We start from the raw sequence: 15,747 nt of genomic DNA on the forward strand, positions 1-15,747 counted from the left end.
ACTATTGAGGTAGCTGCACGGCGTTCGCTGACTTTGACTCTCCTTTCCTTTAATATTCTACTATTCTATATTTTCAGACAATATTTTATCAGTTGGATGTTGTTATCATTTAGATGCTCATGCACTCAATGACACCCGATTTCGGGGATGGATTGTATAATAAATTTGGAGTTATATTCTATTTTTAAAAGAATTTCTTTAATATTAACTGCTTCCGCCTTTATTTAAAAGTTCTACTATGTTAAGATGTCGAGTTGAGGCTTGCCTAGTTCCACGATAGGCGCCATCACAACAGGTGAGATTTTGGGTCGTGATAGTTCTGCTTCGGGTTTCGCTATGAAGGGCGTTTGAGATTCGAGAAGAAAGGGAAGTTGAGTCCGAGGTTTATTGGTCCTTTAGAGATATTGCAGTGTGTTGGGGAAGTTGCTTATGAGCTTGCCTTACCTCCCAGCTTGACAGGAGTTCATCTGGTATTTCATATTTCGATGCTCCAGAGGTATCATGGTGATCCGTCACACGTGTTGGATTTCAGTTCAGTCCATTTGGACAAAGATCTATCTTATGTTGAGGAGCCTGTAGCGATATTGGACAGGCAGGTTCGAAAGCTAAGGTCAAAGAACATCGCATCAATAAAGGTTCAGTGGCGGGGTCAGCCAATCGAGGAGGCGACCTGGGAGACCGAGCAAGATATGTGCAGTTGTTACCCTCATCTATTCACTACTTCAGGTATGTCTCTATGCTCACTAGAGGACGAACAAATGTTTAAGAGTAGGAGGATGTAACGACCCGGCCGGTCATTTTAAGAATTTAACGCCCCGATCCCCTATTAACTGCATTTCCTGTGTTTGTTTCTGCTATTGTGAGTTGCCGAGAGGATTTATTTAGAGTTTAAGTTGTAGAACTTGGGCCGTAGTCTGAGGATTGTGAAGACGACCTCGGAAGAATTCCGACAGTTGCGTTAGCTCCGTTAGGTGATTTCGGGCTTAGGGGCGTGTTTGGATTATTTTTGGAGGTTCGTAGCTAATTTAGGCTTGAAATGCCGAAAATTGATTTTTTTAAGTTTCCGGTTCGATAATGAGATTTTGGTATCGGGGTCGGAATGGAATTCCGGAAGTTGGAGTAGCTCCGTAGTGTTGAATGTGACGTGTGTACAAATTTCAGATCATTCAGATGATTTTGATATATGATCACTGCCAACTCGACGCTACACTAAGGTAGGAAGAGCGGGTCGCAATAGCTTTTACCCGATATGAGGGTCGAGATCGATTTCCTCAGAGAGCTAGTAGTGGAGTTGGATTGTCTGTCTACCCTAGAGATGTGTTTGTACTCCTAATGTCACTTCAAACATTTTTAGGTTTTCGAATTATAACTATTTTTATAAAACTATTGATTAACACTAAATTATGCTACGAGAATATTGCTAAGTTGTATCTAATGGGAAGAAGGGCATTAGGGTAGTGGCACTACCTAGGTGGCTAATTGACGGGTAGATGTTACTAAGATTCGATTGGCATAATTGGGGCTTATGCTATATCTGTTGCACAAATTTACCCACTCTCACGCCTCTCGGTAGAGAAAGTGATTTTGCCCAATTGACTTTCTCGAGACCAAATGGGTAGGCAAATTAGACCAAGCAACTAGGGTTCAAGTAGGGTAATTACTCTCTCGAGGTTTAACCCGTTAATTGGGACTATCATTTCTCATGAGTCCATCCCAATTCCTTGTTGGGTCAATTTTGGGGTCATAGACTCTCTTTCTCAAGAAGAGTTAAACTCACAAAGCTTGAATCAGTGTTTGTAACCACCAATTCTAGATTAAAACACAAAATCAACCCAAATAGCAAACACCCATAGTCAATCTAACATTAGATGGCAACACCCATCAATTACCCACATTAGAGTTGAGCTACAACCCTAGCTAAAGGGTTTAGCTACTCATGCTTGAAGAAGAAAATAAAGAAATAGATGGAGAACAAGGCATATTAATTAAATGCTAATGTAAATACAAAGAATCTATTGTTAATTTGAAGCTAAGATGCCAAAAATTGCTACAAATGATGTTCCCACGAGCGCAACCCAACTCTGATATATCTCATAACTTAAAAAATGGTAAAATGTTCTATTTATACTAGGCTGGAAAAACTGGACAAAAATACCCCTACGGGGTCAGTACGGGCCGCATTAAATGGATTGCGGCCGAACTGGGCTCTTTTACTTTTACTTTTGATTCTCTGAACTTGGACTCCGCGGACCGCATAGAATAGACCGCGACCGCGAAGGGAGCTGGCGCGGTCCGCGCAATCACGCCCGCGGACTGCATGGCATTGGCATTGCAAACTTTCATCTCTCTTAATCTCATGACCGCAGACCACCTTGTGCTAGCCTGGTTTACCAACTATCTGAACCACCTTGTGCGGCCGCATTCAACTTTGCGCGGTCCGCACTAGGCCTTATTTCCTTGGATTTCTTGGTCTTTGATACTTGAGCAGGTTTCACTCCTTTTTGAGCCGATCTTTGATATTTTGTCACTTTGTCGATCAAACCTGCAATTAAGCACAACTTGTGAGCCTTTTAGGACTATTTTGTAACAATATATGATCAAAGCATAGGCAAGTAGGGGCATAAAACATGTTAAAATCCTAACTTATCAACTCCCCCAAACTTAAACCTTTGCTTGTCCTCAAGCAAACAAAATAAGACCCACCCCTTAAAGGAAAATCCAAGTAATTCCAGCTGTCCTAAAGTAACCTCAACAAGCATCAATTGGGACTAACAATTGCCCTCAATACGAATGGATCATTAACAAAATTTAAACTTTGAAAAACTATGGATCAAGTGTGACACAAGAGCATCAAGAATTGACTCATTACATCAAAGAACTCTCTCAATTACTTTGGTCGCCGTGGAACCCAAACTCACACATCCTCAACTCTCCCTAAGTAAACCTCACCTTTTAGAGTATAAGCACACAAACCAAGGTTAATGGGAATTCACTCGTCTCTCTCAAGGGAAGGTCACAAGTCTGGCTCTAAGTACCATATGCTTGACCCTTATGTAAGTATCTACTAATGAGAGCGTCATCCAACTCAAGATCATATAGGGCTTTTGTGGAGTCAATGTGAAGGCTTTTGGTTCAGGGTAGGAAAAGTTGTTGGTCTATATGGGTTCCATCTTCCCTTAAACACTTTTTTTGATTCATTTTGGCCCAATTCTCTTTGACTCTTTGAGTATTTCACTTCTTTTCAAGGGGTTAGAGAGACACATTGTCACTCTTTCTTATGCAATTCAAAGCATTTCTTCTTTTTCTGTTTTTTCCACACCTTTTTCACTTTTGTTTTCTCTTGAATCTTGTTTTATTCTTTGCACATTGGGCTTTCTTTTTGTCTTTTTCTTTTCTTTCTTTTTCATCGCCTTCCTTTCCTTTTGCTTTTGTACCTTTTACCACTTTGTTTCCTTTATTGTCTCTCCCCTCAAACTTAGACTTTTGCCATTACTCAAGGGACGATTTGGGTGCCAAGAGAGGGTATAATTTAGAACGGGTATAGGCTTGTAGCATTGGTTCTTGAAAGAAAAAGGTTTAAGGCTCAAAAGGGTTAGCTAGGGATTATATCCTTGGTAGGCTATGGAATTGTTCGACTATTATTTGGATCAAGAAGGGCCTATAATCACTTCTCAAGTTGAATTTCACACAAAATTTCGCCTCAACAAACATTCAGTGCAAGTTCTAGACCATTGGCTCGGGACTTGGACTCACAATTCGATTTCTCACCACACACACTCAAGGATTGCTAAAGAAATAGAGTCGGGGGCCCACAACAACCTTAGACACGATTGATCACACAATAGTCCCGAAAGACCACATGATATTTGTTTGGTCAAAACAAGAGTCTCAAGGTCACTGCTTTCACCATCCTAAACACAACCACTTGTCTTTGACCATGGGATCAAAGGCAAATGTGTTAGGCCCAAGTGAAGATTTGCTTGAGGTACCCTTAACTATAAACTACTAAAAACAAAAGAAAAATAAAAAAACGGACTCAAACCCTTAAAAAGGTTGTCACGCCATCCATCATTGGGAAGAGCCACCCGGTTCGCACAATGCTCCACCCTTGGAAAGGACCGTGGTATTAAGAAAACCAAGGGCTTGTTGAAAACGCCAAAAACAAAACAAAAAGGCTGCGAGCCTATCTACTAAGCTAAAAATGAAATATTTGTACGAAAATAGAAAATAGAATAAATATTTGCAATAGGGGATTAGAATATACAACGGGGGATGAATATATACAATAATGTAACTTTATATAGAGACCAAATGAAAGATAAAAAGTACGATAAAAGTAACTAAATGTAAAGTTATATACAGACCAAATAGAAAATCAACAGAAACATAAACTAAGTCAATTAATATATACAATCATCCGGATAAAAAGTAGGAAGAACCCCCACAAATAAAAGATGGCATTGTCCCCAATGCCAACTAAACAAATAAGCGTAAAAAAATCAAGATGAAAGGATATGGGAGGTCCCTAAGCCTCGTCTGTATGTATGGGAATATGAGTGGTCCCCGGGTCCTCTGTATGTATGGGAACCTCAGACTGATTCCCGGTCTCCTGCTTCTCAGATGCCGGGATTAGGGCCTGGACCTGTACGGGATGAATATCTGGAGCAACATGTGGCTACATGGAGGAGACCTCCTGTGGGTCTGCCAACCGGATGACCGCCTTGTCTGCACCAGGGAGCTTCCTCTTCTTCCTAGGAAGCCTCAGAGTCTGCTCCTACTGTGGCTCTGCTACTGGTGCTGCTGCTAGGGCTGGATCCCCGAGGAGTAATAAGTCAAGAGGCATTTGGTCTGCCTTCAGCTTGTCCACATCTGCTCCCAACTCTTTCACCGACTCCTTGGAAGCCCTTGTCTTTATTATCTTTTTGTGCTCTCGGGCAAGCTCCTTCAAAGCCTTGTCATGTGAATCCACTGCCTTAGCCAAGGCACCCCGAATACTGATGATCTTTTCCTGGTTCTCCAGGATCTTCTTTTCCTGGAATCTGTGCTGGTTGCGGTGCCGACGCAACTGAAATCTTGTTGTTCAAGCTATGAAGTGTCTGGCTCAGCTGGTGGGCAGTGATAGGATGGGCCCAGAAAGATGGAATCCCCGGGCCAGCTGAGGGACTGGCAATAGTGGAAGGTCCGGGAGGCATGTCAGCAAATGTGGAAGCAGGCTCAGTGGAGGGTTCTACCAGAACCGGCTCTTCAGACTGGCCGGTTGAGGTAGAAGCAGGCGACTTGTAATTTTTGTCCTTGGGGTTTTCTGACCCCTTCAAACTGTACCATGAAAACGGAGCCACAGGTTTGACCTTGATGTCAAAGGGTCTCTTCTCCACCTCCAGGTCCCTGAAATACATAGTGAGGGTGCTGGGAAAAGGGTAGTTCTGGTCATGCTCAACCCCCACTGCAGAAATGACATGGGACATCACATCGCCCACATTGATAGGGTATCCCGCCATAATAGATACAACAAGAACAGCTCGGGCAAGCGGAATAGTCTGATCATGGGTAGTGGGATCAAGCCGACTGCACACAAAAGTCAACTATCCCCTAGCCTCAAAGTTAAAAGTCCTCCAAAGTATTTTGACCCCTGCTTGCAACCACTCTAGAACCGTACCCGAGACTGCCAGGTATGAGGCTAACCACGGACGAACCTCCTCGTCCATTGCCAACTTTTCATTGTAAAGGGACTCGCCTTCTTCAATGAACCCCAGGTATTTATTTAGTGCCTTCCCGGTAAATATCACATTCTTGTTTCGCACTTTGGTCACTTTAGTGCCCTTCAAGATGTGGGCCACATTGCTATAAAATTTCTTGACCATGTGCTCATTCGCCTTCACACAATTATCTTTGAAGTGTTCCCAACCCACTCGAGCTCGAAATTGTCTATGTACATTGGGGTGTAGGGCCACCATTCCCTAAACTTATGGAACGCCACCTGGCTGGCGAATCTATTTTCCCAAACAACAAGATTTCTAGTTCGGTTAACACCCCCAACTTGTGGCACACCACCCTCGGGTAACTCCCCATCTCCCTCATTACCTCTAGCACCCTCTCCAGATATTGACGTTGTGGGAGAGGTAGAGTATTCATCCCCACTACCTGCCACTGAGCCCTCAAACGACCCAGAAGAAATGTTGATTGAAGCTCGAGCATCGGGGGAAGAGGGAGGAGTGTCTCTATGTATGGATTTCTCCAGATACGGGATGTATAGAGGGACTGAATCTGAAGAGATCTCCTGGGAGGGCTCGTACTCACTCCCTGAGTTGTCAATGGCTCTATCAGCCGCTTTAATTGCTTTCCTCATGTCCTTTATGTTTTTTCTAGCCTGGGTAGTGAGTTTTACCATCCTTTTCTTCCCTCACGGGGAGGAATTACCTCGGCCGGGTTGTTTCGAGCCTTTGCCTATTTGTTTGACCATTATCTGCAAGCATACACATCTAACATGGTTAGTATTAGCACAGGCAGTGAAACACGTGTTGAAATTGAATTGCAGATAGCGGATTAAATATTGCAGAAATAGTTGCAGAACAGAGCATCGCGGCCCACACAAACAGGAGTGCAGCCGCACTAGGAGCGCCGCGGACCGCATTGGGACAAAGCCCTGAAAAACATCTCTCTGAATCCAACCACTGCGGCCCGCACAAACATCTCTCTCAGTCACTTGGGCACCGCGGTCCACGCAAAATGGAAATGCGGACCGCGTCAGGGCACCGCGAACCGTACAAAAGCGACCGTGGGCCGCGGAGAGTATTTTGCACAGGCACTAAGTTAGGGTTTTATTTTTTTGCACAATTGTTCACCTTAGTTCACCTACTTTGTCCATACTCACTTGCCCAACCATTATGCATATCCAACATACTAACCCAGCATTTAAAACTACCCTAAGCTAACAACTAAATAAAGAAGAAGAAACTAACGAGAAGAAAAAGAAGTTATAAGCTAATGGTAATAAAATAAATAAAATTAATCAAGTAAATGCACAAGGACTGAGTGAAACATTACCAGATGAGAAGATGAAATGTAATTAGTCAATCTTAAGCAAGGATCACTGTCACAAGAGGTTATGAACAGTACTTTTATATCTCTGAGTGTTAAGAGTTCGAAAAGGGTAAATGGTGACCCGTGGGGTCTATTTATAAAAAAGCAATGGGACCCAGCCTTACCTACCAGTCCGACCGCACAAAATCGATTGCGGACCACGCTGGGTTTTATTCACTTGAAACTTGAGTAGGCAACCTCCATGGACCGCACAAAACCAGACCGCGGCCGCGGAGGTCCATTGCGGACCGCACTAAATGGAATGCGGCCGCGGTGACAAACTTCAGAGAGCACCACTTTTGGCCATCACCAGTGCAGACCGCATAAAGTGCAATGCGACCGCACTGGCAATTTCCAGAGACTGTTCAACTTTTTTTTTTTCAAACTACTTTGCACTGCATCAACTCAATCCCTGCAACATCTCACAATCAGTTAGCTCAAAAATCAAACCTACACTACCAAGAAAACACAGAAAACAACAAAAAGAAAAGACATTTGTTGCCTCCCAAGCAGCATCTGATTTAACATCGCGGCACGATGCATGTTACCAGCACATCACTTTAGATGGAGAAGTGCCACCACGTGGATATCATCAAATTTTCCAAGATAATGCTTAACCCGATGTCCATTGACTCTGAATACTTCACCATTCTTGTTCCTTAGATAAAGAGCACCAAATGGGGTCACGAACACAACTTCAAAAGGCCCACTCCACTTTGACTTGAGCTTACACGGAAACAGACGTAACCGGGAATTGAACAAGAGAACTATATATCCAACCTTGAACTCCTTGCCCCGAGCATATTTGTTGTGAAGGTACTTCATTTTGTCCTTGTACAAGGATGAGCTGGAGTAAGCATAGAATCTAAACTCATCTAGCTCATTAAGTTGTTCAACCCAAAGATTTGCCGCAACATCCCATTCTAAGTTCAACTTCCTCAAAGCCCATATGGCCTTGTGCTCTAATTCCACCGGAAGATGGCAAGCTTTCCCAAACACCAACCGATATGGATACATACCAATCGGAGTTTTGTAAGCCGTCCGATAAGACCAAAGAGCGTCATCCAACTTTTTCGACCAATCGGTCCTATTAGCATTGACAGTTTTAGACAAGATACTCTTAATTTCTCTATTGGAGACTTCCACTTGGCCACTAGCTTGAGGATGATAGGAGGTCGAAACCTTATGATTGACACCGTACTTAGAAAGCAACATGTTGAAAGCCTTGTTGCAAAAGTGAGACCCCCTATCACTAATGATAGCACGAGGAGTGCCAAACCTTGTGAAGATACTCTTTTTCAAAAATGCCACAACACTCCGGGCTTCATTGTTGGGAAAAGCCACGGATTCAACCCACTTTAAGGCATAGTCCATCGCCACGAGAATGTAAGTGTTCCCAAAAGAGCTCACAAAAGGACCCATAAAATCGATGAACCAAACATCAAAAATATCCACTTCGAGAATTGTATTGAGGGGCATCTCATCCCTTTTAGAAATTTCGCCAGCTCTTTGGCATTCATCACATCTCTTGACCACATCACCCGCATATTTAAACAAGGTAGGACAATAAAATCCGCAACTAAGCACTTTAGAAGCCGTTCTCGCCCCGCCATAATGACCACCATAGGGAGAGGAATGGCAAGCCTCCAAAATACCCAATTGTTCCTCCTCCAGGACATATTGTCGAATCACACCATCGGTGCAAATTTTAAACAAATATGGCTCGTCCTAATAAAAATCCAAGCTATCCCGCTTGAGCTTCTTCCTTTGGTTGGAAGAGAGCTCACACGGGATGATTCCGGTAACAAGATAATTTGCGACATCGGTGAACCACGACATTCTATTCATTGACACCGCAAGGAGTTGCTCGTCGAAAAATGCATCGTTTATCTCAAGGCCATCACAAAGCCTCCCCTCTTCCTCCAAATGGGACAAGTGGTCCGCCACTTGATTCTCACTACCCTTCCGGTCAACAATTTCTAGATCAAACTCTTGAAGAAGTAACACCCATCTCATCAATCTCGCCTTGGAGTCTTTCTTGGTCATCAAATACCTAAGGGCGGCATGATCGGTGTGCACTATAACTTTGGCTCCCATAAGGTAAGGTCGGAATTTTTCCATAGCAAATACAATAGCCAACAATTCTTTCTCGGTGACTGTGTAGTTCCTTTGAGCCTCATTCATGGTCTTGCTTGTGTAGTACACCGGATGAAACATCTTGTTGATCCTTTGGCCCAAAATAGCCCAACCGCAACGTCACTAGCATCACACATGATCTCGAAAGGCAAGCTCCAATTTGGCGCGGTAATGATGGGGGTAGAAGACAACTTGAGCTTAAGAAGCTCGAATGCTTGCATACAACTCTCATCGAACAAGAACTTTGCATCTTTCTCTAGCAACTTGCACAACGGATGTACCAATTTAGAAAAATCCTTTATGAACCTCCGGTAGAAACCCGCGTGCCCAAGGAAACTCCTCACCCCTTTGATAGAATTAGGGGGAGGGAGCCTCGAAATAACCTCAATCTTGGCCTTATCAACTTCAATTCCTCGCTTCGAGATCTTGTGACCCAACACTATACCTTCTTCTACCATAAAATGGCACTTTTCCCAATTGAGAACAAGGTTGGTGTCTTCACATCGGGCCAACACTCTATCCAAGTTTACCAAGCACTCCTCAAAAGAATCCCCAACCACGCTAAAATCATCCATGAAGACCTCCAAGATATTCTCCACTATGCCGGTAAAAATAGCCATCATGCAACGTTGGAAGGTCCCCGAAGCATTACACAATCCAAATGGCATTCTAGAGAAAGAGAATGTGCCATAAGGACATGTAAAAGTGGTCTTCTCTTGGTCCTCCGGGGCAATTAGAATTTGATTGTACCCGGAGTAACCATCCAGAAAGCAATAGAAAGCCCGACCCTCAAGACGATCAAGCATTTGGTCAAGGAATGGCAATGGGAAATGATCTTTTCTAGTTACTTTGTTCAGCTTCCGGTAATCCATACAAACTCTCCACCCGGTGACCGTTCTAGTGAGAATGAGCTCATTGTTGTCATTGGTCACCACGGTCATACCACCCTTCTTCGGCACACATTGCACCGGAGAAGTCCACGAACTGTCAGAAATAGGATAAACCACCCCAGCATCTAGCCACTTGATAACCTCTTTCTTCACCACCTCTTGCATCGCCTCATTTAGTCTTCTTTGATGATCCAAGGAAGGCCTTGCATACTCCTCCAAAATGATCTTATGCATGCAAAATGCGGGGCTTATACCCCGAATGTCGGCTACTGTCCATCCAATTGCCTTTTTTCGCTTTTGAAGTACTGGCAAAGTGGCGTCAACCACATCTTCAACACCCAAAGGTACATTATCATCACGCAACTCAACATCTTCATCCACAACTTGCTTTTGCTTTGAGGCATTCACATCACCGCCTCTCCCACTTCTTGTTGTAACCACCATCACATGGTTGTTATTCCCACTCTTCGGGTTCACTACCGTATCACTTGGTAGAGCACCCTTGGGACGAGTATTCAACGCTTGAGAGATTTGGCCTAATTGCACCTCCAAGTTCCGGATAGATGTATTATGAGAAGCCAATTGGGCATCGGAATCTTGGTTCTTTTTCATCATTTGCTTGAACATGCTTTCAATTCTTCCCATATCACCTCCGGAAGAACTAGGACCTTGAGAAGAGAAAAGGGGTGGATTTCTTGGTTGTTGATACATTGGGGGACCTTTGAAAGCCTTTTCCCGATTGCCTTGGTTCCTGATATTGTTCCACCCTCTTTGATTGTTGTTGTTGCTCCAATTATTGTTGTTCCCGTTCCAATTGCCATCACCTTGTTGTTGGTTGTTGTTATTCCAATTACCTCCGCCTTGTTGTTGATTACCCCAAATTTCCTTGAGGTCGCCATTGTTGGTTGGAAGAGTTGCTTCAATTGCCTTGATAGTTGTTGACATATTGAACCTCTTCACTTTGGTCATCATAACACTCATTTGAAAACCCACTACCATCATTGTCATATTATTCACAATTCCCTTGAGATTGTTGCCCTCTTTGCCTTCTCTTAAGCATAGTGACACCTTTCATTGCGTTGACTTGGCGCGAATTTTGGATTTATTGTAACTGCGCCTTCGCCAGTTGATTCATAGTTGTTGTAAGCTCGGCAATAGCTTGGCCATGATCGTGCAATTCCTTGTGCAAATGGATGATCGTGGGGTCACCTTGAGGCACATTTGCTCGGCTTTGCCATGCCGAAGAGGTGTCGGCCATTTCATCAAGTACATCACATGCCTCTTGGTAAGAAAGTTTCATAAAGTTCCCTCCGGCCAATTTGTTCACAATGCATTGATTCGTGGTGTTGATGCCTCAATAAACGGTTTGTTGAATCGTAGCCTCAGTTATGTCGTTATTAGGGCACTCTTTCACCATTGTTCTATATCTTTCCCATATCTCGTGCAAAGGTTCCGTTGGCTCTTGCTTGAAGGCTAGAATTTTATTCCGAAGAGCCGCCATATGACTTGGAGAAAAGAACTTGGCAATAAATTTGTCCGCCAATTCATCCCATGTTGTAATAGAATGATTGGGGAGCCTTTCTAACCAATCCAATGCTTTACCCCGAAGAGAGAACAGGAAAAGCCTCAATCTCAACGCATCCTCGAACACGTTTGTCTGCTTGCTACCCCAGCATGTATCCACGAACCCCTTCAAGTGCTTGTAGGCATTTTGATCGGAGGTGCCTGTGAAATACCCTCTTTGCTCGAGCAAGTCAACATAACATTTGTGATTTGAAAGTTCCCTGCCCGGATTCGGGGAGGAACAATAGCACTGGCGTATCCTTGATTTGGTAAAACTCTGGGGGCCACTCTCGGAGTGGCGGAGGAGGGTCTGGAATATTGTTGTTCTCATTTGCATTTACATTGGCATTTCAGCATCTCCGTAGAACTTGAGGTAAGACCTCATCTTGTTCTAGATCCTCTACCTCCTCCCCCGCTATCACATTGCCAAGAGGGTCATTTGTATTAAGAGACATTTATACCTGATTGATCGACACAAACAAAATTAGTAAACAGGAAGGAAAGAGAAGCAAAACACAAAACTAAATAAACAGATAGTCAACACCGTAAGCTCCCCGGCAATGGCGCCAAAAACTGATCGCTGCTAACTCGACGCTACACTAAGGTAGGAAGAGTGGGTCGCAATAGCTTTTTCCCGATATGAGGGTCGAGATCGATTTCCTCAGAGAGTTAGTAGTGGAGTTGGATTGTCTGTCTACCCTAGAGATGTGTTTGTACTCCTAATGCCACTTCAAACATTTTTAGGTTTTCGAATTATAACTATTTTTATAAAACAATTGATTAACACTAAATTATGCTACGAGAATATTGATAAGTTGTATCTAATGGGAAGAAGGGCATTAGGGTCGTGACACTACCTAGGTGGCTAATTGACGGGTAGATGTTACTAAGGTTCGATTGGCATAATTGGGGCTTATGCTATAACTGTTGCACAATTTTACCCACTCTCACGCCTCTCGGTAGAGAAAGTGATTTTGCCCAAATGTCTCTCTCGAGACCAAATGGGTAGGCAAATTAGACCAAGCAACTAGGGTTCAAGTAGGGTAATTACTCTCTCGAGGTTTAACCCGTTAATTGGGACTATCATTTCTCATGAGTCCATCCCAATTCCTTGTTGGGTCAATTTTGGGGTCATAGACTCTCTTTCTCAAGAAGAGTTAAACCCACAAAGCTTGAATCAGTGTTTGTAACCACCAATTCTAGATTAAAACATAAAATCAACCCAAATAGCAAACACCCATAGTCAATCTAACATTAGATGGCAACACCCATCAATTACCCACACTAGGGTTGAGCTACAACCCTAGCTAAAGGGTTTAGCTACTCATGCTTGAAGAAGAAAATAAAGAAATAGATGGAGAACAAGGCATATTAATTAAATGCTAATGTAAATATAGAGAATCTATTGTTAATTTGAAGCTAAGATGCCAAAAATGGCTACAAATGATGTTCCCACGAGCGCAGCCCAACTCTGATATATCTCATAACCTAAAAAATGGTAAAATGTTCTATTTATACTAGGCTGGAAAAACTGGACAAAAATACTCCTGCGGGGTCAGTGCGGGCCGCATTAAATGGACCGCGGCCGCACTGGACTCTTTGACTTTGACTTTTGATTCTCTGAACTTGGACTTCGCGGACTGCGTAGAATGGACGGGGACCGTGAAGGGAGCTGGCGCGGTCCGCACAATCTCGATTGCGGACCGCATGGCATTGGCTTTGCAAACTTTCATCTCTCTGAATCTCATGACCGCGGACCGCATAAAAGAGTAGTGTGGTCACGGAGCCTTCACCGCGGACCGCAAGATGTGTACCGCGGCCGTGCTTCTTCTAGCCTGGTTTACTAACCCTCTGAACCACTTAGTGCGGCCACATTCAACTTTGCGCGATCCGCACTGGGCCTTCTTTCCTTAGATTTCTTGGTCTTTGATACTTGAGCAGGTTTCACTCCTTTTTGAGCCGATCTTTGATATTTCATCACTTTGTCGATCAAACCTGCAATCAAGCACAACTTGTGAGCCTTTTAGGACTATTTTGTAACAATATATGATCAAAGCATAGGCAAGTAAGGGCATAAAACATGTTAAAATCCTAATTTATCAATAGACTTTTTGATCGAAAGCGTAAATTGAGAGTTTTTGGAGTTTTTAGGATTGAATCCATGGTTAATTCGATGTTTTGATGTTGTTTTAGGTGTTTTAAGGATTGGTATAAGTTTGAGTGGTGGTATATGACTTGTTTGTGCTTTTGGTTGAGGTCCCGGGGGCCTCGGAATGATTTCGGATGATCGACGAAAAGTTAAGAATTTGGAGTTGCAGCTGAAGTTTATGGCTGCTGTCATAATCGCATCTGCGGTTGAGACGCTGTAGGTGCGACTTTAACAGATGCGGAATCAAGCTGTAGAAGCGGCCAAGCGGAAGAAGAGCTGAAACCGCAAAAGCGGAAGGTGTACCACACCTGCGGGACCGCAGATGCAGATTCTGGGCCGCATGAGCAGTGAAGGGGATTTAAGTCGAAACCACAGAAGCGGTTCCCTTGACCGCAAAAGCGGTCTCGCAGATGCAAAAATTGGACCGCCGATACGGATTTGCTAGGTAGAAAATAAGAATTTCGAGGGTTTAGTTTCAAAAGTTAGAAAATTGATTTGGAGCTCGAGAGAGGGAGATTTTGGGAGGATTTTGAAGAGGAAATCAATGGTTAACAGTTCCTAATCCCTTTCTAGTTGTATTCCTATAATCTAATCTTAGTTTTGTCATTTAATTTCAAAATTGGGATGAAAATTGGGGGGGGGGATTGGAGAAAGTTCTTAGACCTAAATTTTGAGTTTTGATTGGGGATTTGACATTGGATTTGGATAATTTTGGTATGGTTAGACTCGTGAGAGTATGAGAATTCTAAAAAATATAAATTTTACCCGATTCCAGGACGTGGGACCGAGAGGCATTTTGGTCATTTTACCTAATTTCGAGTATTAGCTTAGACTTTATTTGTAGAATCAGTTACTTGAAGTGTTAATTATATTATGCAGTTGAATTGAATAGATTTGAAATATTTGGAGTCGAGTACTCGTGGCAAGAACGTGATTTTGGGTTGATTTTGAGCCGGTTCGAGGTAAGTGGCTTGCCTAACCTTGTGTGGGGGAAACACCCCTTAGGATTTGGTATTATTGATATTTGAAATGCCTTGTACGTCAGGTGACAAGTGTGTACTTGTGCTAATTGTTGAAAAATTATGTTTTCATTAATTAACTATAATTGTGCTTCTATTCCTGCTTATACTACTTGCAACTTAAGTTTATTGTTAGCTTAGGGAAGCATGCCTAATTGACTTAATTGCTTTATTTGCTCAAACTGCCTTATTTGGATTCTGTGCAACAAGCTAGGTTAGAAATACCTGTTTTACCTTGATATGGAATTTGAATTGAATTGAGTGTCCTTCGTGTTGCTGTTGTGTGTTTACTTTGGGACTACGTGATGGTATCCCGGGAGATCCCCATGTATGCTTACTTTGGGACTACAAATTGGTATTCCGGAAGATCCCCCTGCATTTTTATATTGGAACTCCGGGACTGCACCTGGTAGATTTCCCCTGTATTGAGTATTTACATTTGGGACTACGGATCGGTATTCTGGGAGATCCCCGTGCATTATGAGTTGGACTACGGGATGGTATCTCGGAATATCCACTGGATATTTATATTTGGGACTACAAGACGGTATCCTGGGATATCCCCGGTTGTTATCTCTGCGTTGAGCCGTATTCCTTTCTGTGTTTACCACACGGTATCCTAGGTACTTCTACTCAGTCTTACCACACTTTAGGCGAGGCGCCGTTGTAGAGACTTCGAGGTATATCTTCCGCATCCGCAATCGAAAAGTCCCTTTCTATTCTCAATACTAGTATAGCCCTTTGTATTTTCCTTGTTGATAGACATTTATGGAGTTAGAGCTTTTTATGTAATCTCTTAGCTTGTGATTCATGGGGTTCCAAATTTTGGGAGTGTTAGGTTGAAATTCTTGTACTGTTATATGTCAGGCGGCATTATAAACACTGTTTCATTTTGTTATCTCGGTTTTTA

Source organism: Nicotiana sylvestris, chromosome 3 (assembly GCF_000393655.2).
Source record: "Nicotiana sylvestris chromosome 3, ASM39365v2, whole genome shotgun sequence".
NCBI classification, from domain to species: domain Eukaryota; kingdom Viridiplantae; phylum Streptophyta; class Magnoliopsida; order Solanales; family Solanaceae; genus Nicotiana; species Nicotiana sylvestris.